The 7,955-nt window shown below is 39.4% G+C and overlaps 1 pseudogene; it reads left to right on the forward strand.

Annotated features, from left to right (window-relative positions):
* Positions 1 to 2,182: 2,182 nt before the first annotated feature.
* On the forward strand, positions 2,183 to 2,693 carry LOC106838906 (large ribosomal subunit protein eL18-like; annotated as a pseudogene).
* Positions 2,694 to 7,955: the final 5,262 nt, after the last annotated feature.

The following is a 7,955-nucleotide window of genomic DNA, read 5'->3' on the forward strand; positions in this document are numbered from 1 at the left end:
TCTGCTCCATCTAAAACACCAAAAAAAAAAAAAAATGTAGCGATTACAAAGGATAGACTCACCACGTCAAAGAAAACTAGAGCAATGTAGAGTAGAGATGTTAACTAAATTTTGGAAACTGCAAGCCAAGTAGGCAGTTACTGCTGATTTAGGAGACCTGAATGGAGAAGACGTGCGTATGAGAAGAAGGGCAGGAAAACAGGAATCCAGCAGTTCCACACCACAGGAGCCTGAGGAACAGGAGGGGTCAGTTTCTTCAACGAACATGCAAGGTGGAACAGAAAGCAAGAGAAGGGGCTGAGTCTTTAAAAAGAGCTGCTGTATCTTGTTCTGTCATCCCAACAAGCCAAATCATTCTCTCACCCCTACCTGTGCTAAGGATGAAGTGTTATTCTCTGGAAAAGTTGAACAATAGAGGATCTCATCTCAAGATACAAAGCATAGGTGAGGGGAAGAGGTAAGTAAGGTACTAACAATGGGAGGTAAGTGATAACTCATTTCCTGAACACTAAGTCCAACCAGCCTCTTCCCCCTGTTGGTACCTAGACTACTAGCATCCAAGTCTAAATCCCATCCCCACCCCCTTCCCCACTCCCCTCCCCACCCCAGCAGAAGCAGGAAATGGAAGGAAAAATCAGATCAAAAGAAAACAATCCTGCTGATACTGACAATAGGAGATACCCTCAAACATAAGAAAAGGCCTGAGTTCTCCCCCGGGTAAAACCACCCCCAAACCAGCCCCACATAGAAAGCAGAGTTCCAATGAAATCTCAGTGCCCTACTCTTAGTAGAAACAGGAGGCCAAGGACCATCAGCCAGGTGTGGAAAGTCTAATAGAAAACATGAAAATAAAAGCATACAGAAAAAAAAGAAAATAAAGGCAATTTAAGAAGCAAAATAAACTTTTAAAAAATATTTTATTGTCCTTAAAGAAATGAGAACTATTATAACTATGGCCCAAAATCAGAATGCTAGCAAAAAATAAATCATTTCAGATAACAAAAAAAGGTTCTTAGGAAACTGAAATAAAACAGTAAAAACTAAAGATAATAGAAAGATTGGAAATAAAGTTTAAGATTATCTCCCAGAAAATAAAAGAAAAATAAAGCAAAGAAAAATAGAACAGAATATATAAGAATAAAAGAAAAAAGGCTGGGGCCAGCCCGGCACAGCGGTTAAGTTCCCACATTCTGCTTCAGCAACCCGGGGGTTGCCAGCGGGATCCTGGATGCGGACATGGCACCACTTGGCACAGCAGGTGTCCCACATATAACGTAGAGGAAGATGGGCACGGATGTTAACTCGGGGCCAGTCTTCCTTGGCAAAAAGAGAAGGATTGGCAGCAGATGTTAGCTCAGGGCTAATCTTCCTCAAAAAAATTTAAAAAAAGAAAAAAGACTTATTCAGGAAGCCTGACATTTATATTATAGGAGTTCCAGAGAAAGAAAGCAGACAAAATAGGAGGGAAAAATTATCCAAGAAATAAAACAATGAAAATTCCCCCAATTTAACTGATAGACATGGATCTCCACATTGAAAAGAGTATAAAGTGTCCAGTAGAAATCAATAGAGAAACAAAACAAAATAAAAACAATTCACACCGAAGTCCATCACTGCAAAATTTTATCACCTAAGGAATAAAGGAGGATCTTGAAATTTTCAAGAGAGAGAAAACTAACACGCTAAGGACTGTGGTACCAGAAGCCGTCTCCACAGCAATGCTGAAAGCGATAAAACAAATGTAAAACTGTTTTTTAAATTCTAAGGCATTATTTGCTGCTTAAAAATTTAAGTTCAAACTATCTATCAACAGTGAAAGCAGAAAAAAATTTCCAATACACGTTGTCCCAAAAAATGTCTCCCTCAGTATATTTGCCTGAAACTGCTGGAGAATCTTCTCCAGCAAAATGAGAATACGTAAGTTAGGAAGGTGCGATATCCCTTCCAGCTCTGTGTCAATCAGACTGCCTAGTTCCAAACAACAAAAGAGGGCTCTGGATGATGATCTAGATGAAGAGTTTGCCTGGAAGATAGGGATAATTTATAGAATCACTGCAAGGGCTAGAAAAACAAGCCACAGCACTGTCACTGGAGAGATGTGACAGCTTACATCTCTTGAGCTGTGGTGGGGGTGGGGGCGGAGCAAGCATCATCATGGGAGTCCTCCACGACAAGGACTGAAATGACAAGAACCCAAGAGCGGGACATCTACCGAAGGCTGTTGGTCAACCGGTCCAGGTTTCCCACCAGAGAAGCCAACTCCACTTTCAACCAAGTTGTGCTGAAGTTGTTCATGAGTCGCACCAACTGGCCGCCCCCGTCTCTCTCCCAGATGATCCGGAAAGTGAAGGCTTCTGACCGGGAGGACACAACAGCTGTGCTTGTAGGGACTAAATCAGACGACGTGCGTGTCCAGGAGGTGCCGAAACTGCCAGTGTGTGCGCACTGCGCAAAGCAGCGGCGCCGGAATCGCATCCTCACCGACTGGGGCAAGATCCGCATCTCCCACCAGCTGACTCCCCCACGGGCTGTGGCACCATCCTGCTCCCTGGTCCTCACACGGGTTGGCAGGTGGCCAGGCATTTTGGCCAGGGCCGGGAACAGCACAGGCACACTAGACCCCACTGCGCTCCAAAGGCTGGAAGTTTGAGCACGCCAGAGGCCAAGGGGTTCACCGGGATTTCAAAAACTAACCCCAGATGCTGCCTTGTTATTAAAAACATTTGGGATGCAAAAAAAATAAAAATAAAAAACGAGTCACTGAGGCCTGTTTATTTTGCACACAAAACCACTGGGAATCTTGCCTGTGGACAACTCACAGATTACAATGTAGATACACATGGCTCCTGACACTTAGTGGGAAGTGAGGAGAGAAACACAACGATTGGGGCCAATCACATGATAACAGAGCTAGAGGTTCCAGCAGGGTTCCAGGTGGTAAAGTGGATTCTAGCAGTTCTGAGGAGGCCGTGAGAACACGACCAGGAGAGAGAGGGCAGTGAACCACCAAGGCCCCTACAAGTATTGGCTCGGGGCCTCGAGCTGCCCTTGTCTACAGCAAGAACCCCACATGACAAACAGTGTTATTTCCTATCAGTAGAGACAGCACTCTCTGTCCTTCCCTTCTGCATCATGAGCCAAGTTAAAGTTTGCCATGCACACGTTTCACACCTTTGTGTCCTGAATAAAAGGGTATCCGCAAAGAGAATCCGGCAGTTTCGCTGCTGCGCAGTAAGTCACTCTACTTTCCAGCACTGTCCATAAGACAAAAGATTTCCCCAATCACAACAAGGCTTCAGAGGCTGAGCATACAAAACAAACAACAAACATCCTTTTTCCTTCTTATGAGATCCGTGAAGCAGTGGATTGACTGCAGGAGAGAGGAGAAGGGAATTTCCTGGAGACCAAGCGTGATATGCACGGAGCCTACAGAACAGCTAGGCAGACTGAAGCAGAAAAGGAAGGAATTAAAGTTCTGGAAGGAATTTTCCAAAGTTCCTATTCCAAAAAAAAGAATATGTTATTCGACGACTTTGACTTAGTGGAAAATGGGACCGAGAAGTGTTGAGGATTATGGGAATATTTAGGCAGAGATTATAAGAAAAGTAAGTAACAATAATAATAATAAAAAAGGGCAATTAACTTCACAAAATACAAACAAAAAAGTTGTACAAGAAAGGAAATTTGGTAACAGTGCTCGACTTGGCTCTGAATTAAACAGTATTTACATAGCCATGATGATTAGGAACTCTGAATAAGGATTCAACTTAAATGTTAAAACCTGGGTTTGTTTGATGGGAAGAGCAGACATATGTGAGAGGGACGTCAGAGTGTGAAAGGGGTTTAAGAGAGCTGAATCTTCAGTTTTCATAGTAGGAAGTCGATACACAATAACTGAAATTTAGGAAGATATTAAAAATAAGTTGTTTTGGAATTTCACTGAACACCAGAGAAAATGGCTAAAAGACTCGAAGGTGGCATCTGTGGGGGGGTGGAGGAGTGTGTGGGGAGGGGTCGATAAGAGACTGCAGTTTTACAGCTCATATGATTACTTTTTGATTTTTAAACCATTTCCAAGCACACTTTGAGAAAAAGACACACTTAATCTGTAAAAAATAAAAATCTGTAACTAGAAAGAGTACAATCCTTACTCTTGGTGGCATTACATTACTTGAAAAACTGTACATCAAAATATAGCAAAAACTATAAAGATTTTTATATGTTTCGACTCAGTGATTCCATTTATGGCAATTTATCATAAGGAAACAATTCAATAAAGCAAAATGCTGCCCATTATAGCATTATCTACAGTAGCAACAAGCATAAAATAAATGTCCAACAAGAAAAGAAAACTTCTATAAACTACGGTAAACTTAAGGATGTAAAAGCATGTGTGACTATAAGCACAATCTAGAAACACAGGAAAATGTTTATGATATATAGTTAAATTAAAAAGGAAGAATATAAAATCAAAGATTCAACGTGCTACTAATATTTAAAACCAAGTTTGCATGTGGGGAAAAAAAGCCAAAAAGGATAAGTAAGGCAAAACTAAAAAGCAAAGTCAAAATAAAGTAGAAATGCAAAGAAAAACACCCAGATTGTTTAGTCATTTATAAAGACAACGTACAAACTGAGGAAAGTGTTTGCAATACTTCCTGGAAAAAGAGCTATTATCCTTATGTGAGCTTTGCTACATAGCAAAACACCCCAAATTTAGAAGTTTAAGACAAAAGTAGTTTATTTCGCTCATGACTCTGAGGACAGAATTTTGGACTGGGTGTTTGGTTCTTCTGGTTTCTGCTGGGCTCACTCATGTTGCCAGGTCTAGGATGACCTTAGCAATGATGGATCATCTCTGTGCTGTGTAGACTCTGCTCCTCCAGCAGGGTAACCAGGACTGGCTCACAGGGCAGCTAGGCAGTGTTCCAAGAAACTGAGAGAAGCATGCACGTCTTAGAGGCCTAAGCTTGGAACTGGTACAAGGTCATTTCTGCCACATTCTATTGGCCGAAACAAGTCTCAAGCCTAATCTTGGTGCAAAATGAGCAGGAAATGGACTCCAAATTTTTAAAGGAGGAGCTGAAAAGGAACAGAGGGAATGGCCAAAGGAAGGAATGAAGGAATGGGATCATTTTTGTAACCTGCCATAATTCCTAACACGTTAAAAATTTGTTTAAAAGAGAGAGAAAGCATAAAGCCAACACTTGTACATAAATTAGCTTATGGGGGGCTGGCCCAGTGGCATAGTGGTTAAGTTCTTATGCTCTGCTTCAGCAGCCCAGGGTTCACAAAATTGGATCTCAGGCATGGACCTATACACCACTCATTGGGCCATGCAGTGGCAGCATCCCACATACACAATAGAGGAAGACTGGCACAGATGTTAGCTCAGCAACAGTCTTCCTCAAGCAAAAAGAGGAAGATTGTCAAGAGATGTTAGATCAGGACCAGTCTTCCTCACCAAAAGAAAAAAAAATTCCTTGAGCTATGATCATATACCTCACCGAGAAATAAACACAAAACCAATTAAACATGAAAAATTAACATCTTAATGAGATAAACGCAAATCAAACTATGTTGACATACCATTATTTTGCTTATCAGTATAGTAAAATTCCAAAAGGTTGATAATATACTCTGTTGCTGAAGCTGTGGGGAAACAAGCACTTTCACACATTCTAGGCGAGAATGCAAAATGGTGGGGAAGAATTTGCCAATATACAGCCAAATTACATGTGCATTTATTCTTTGACCCAGAAATCTCACTTTTAAGAATCTATCCCAAAAATACAATGGCAAAAACATGGGTGAAATTATGCATCAGACTATTTATTAAAGCACAGTTTGCAATAGCTAAGGATGGGAAGCAAGCACATGTTTGTCAGTAGGGAACGGGTTGAATATGCTATTAAAGTCCACACAATGGAACACAATGCAACTGTTCAAAGGAAGAGGAGACAGCTCCGTAGACAGTGTGGAGTAATCTCCAGGATTTATTATTAAGCGAAAAAAGAAAGGCATGCGAACATTCATCTAACAAGTCATAGGACCATATGCTTGTTTGGTTTCAAAAGAGAACAAGAGGATGAACCATAAAATTAGTAAAACGTCTATCTTTGAAAGTCAGCAGACCATGGTTGGGGGACCAGTGACAGAGGTTAGACTTCTCTGAATACGTTTGCTTTGTAGATGTCTTTTGAACCACATAAATGTTTTATAATTATAAGATAAAAATATATTAAAATAAAAAACCTGTTATCCCTAAAATTCAGAAGCAAAATCAAACTTACCATATATTTAGCTGCTGTCTTACCTAACAAAGAAAAATAATTTGAAATGACTAAAAACACAGTGATTTCCCTGCCCTTCCTGAGGAGATTTACCTGAAAGACAAAGAGAACTGGAGGAAAAAAAAAAAAAACTACACACTATGGTTAAAGCAACTATTTATAAATGTTAAATATACAAGAATCAAATATATAATTATGAAATAATGAAGTTAATTAGAACTCTATAATGATAAATTAGAATTGGAAATATTATAAACTTATGGTTTACTTTCTCTTAAAAAATGATACTCATAAGTTTGTTCACTGAAAAGAGAAAAAGGTCTAGAAACAATAAACAACCATTGGCTAAAACCAACCAACCAAAAAAAGCCCTATCTTTTTTTTTTTTCTGTCAAAATGCCATTTCCCACTAAAAGGAATCATTGATGCAGTGGCTAATTCCAGATTTGGAGAAGAAAACATTGAAGATGATCTTGGTCATCAGGTCATACCTGCTAGCAAGGACTCCATCAAAGACTCTGGGGTCAGATCCAAAGGACAGAGGGGGAACACACTTAAAAAGCCTCTTTGTGACAAAGATGGGCAATTTGTGTATCAATAAAAATTAAAACTGCAACAGATTGATGACAATCAAGTATATTAAAATCCACAAGTTCAAAATGATATTTAAAAATATATTAGTCACTTTGGATGATGGTAGATAACTAATTTATTATTTAGAAAGTGTTAAATAAAAGGGAACAAGCAAGTGTTTAACATGTCTCTCCACATAAAACAAATACTCAAGTTAACAAAATGCTTGACTGCTAACCTCAAAAGAGAGAGACAACTAGACATTATTGCCTCCTGATGAAAACTGCAACAGCACATGTGAAGTGTTTTTGCCAAAAGTAACAAGCCTGACTCACATTAAGACACACAAATAATCTGGTTTTCAACAAACAAATTGCAAGAACAAAAATTATAGTCTTGTGTCACTTAATGACGGGGATAGTTCTGAGAAATGCGTTGTTAGGTGATTTCATCCTTGTGTGAACCTCACAGAGTACACTTACACAAACCTAGAAGGTATAGCCTACTGCACCCCTGGGCTACATGGTACCAATCTTCTGGGACCCCCATCAAGTATGCAGGCCATCGCTGACGGAAACGTTGTTATGTGGCATCTGACGTAGTAGGAGAGTTAAACTATAGATTAAAAGATACTAAGGAGATGTACGAAAATAAATGTAACGTTTTGACCTTATTTAGATACTGATTTAAACAAAACGATTGTAAGCAAACTATTGTATAATTGGGAAAATTTGAACACGGACTTGATATTTGATAATATTGATGGGTTATTTCTAATGCTTTTTAGATGTGACAATTCTGTGACTATGTTTAAAAGAGAATCTTCACCTTTTGGCAATACATGCTGATATATTTACAGATAGAAATATATGATATCTCGATTTTTCCAAAATAATCCTCTTTTGAGTTAGTGGAATAGGAGGAGGCAGAGATGAGCAGGATCGCAATCAAAATCAAGTTAATACATCATCTGGGAGATGCAGCTAGCCATTCCCAAAAGGACAAACACAGCAATGTTTCGCAAATTTTCTTTCTTTTTTTTTCTTTAAAGATTGGCACCTGAGCTAATAACTATTGCCAATCTTCTTC

Source organism: Equus asinus, chromosome 5, assembly GCF_041296235.1.
Source record: "Equus asinus isolate D_3611 breed Donkey chromosome 5, EquAss-T2T_v2, whole genome shotgun sequence".
Lineage (NCBI taxonomy): Eukaryota > Metazoa > Chordata > Mammalia > Perissodactyla > Equidae > Equus > Equus asinus.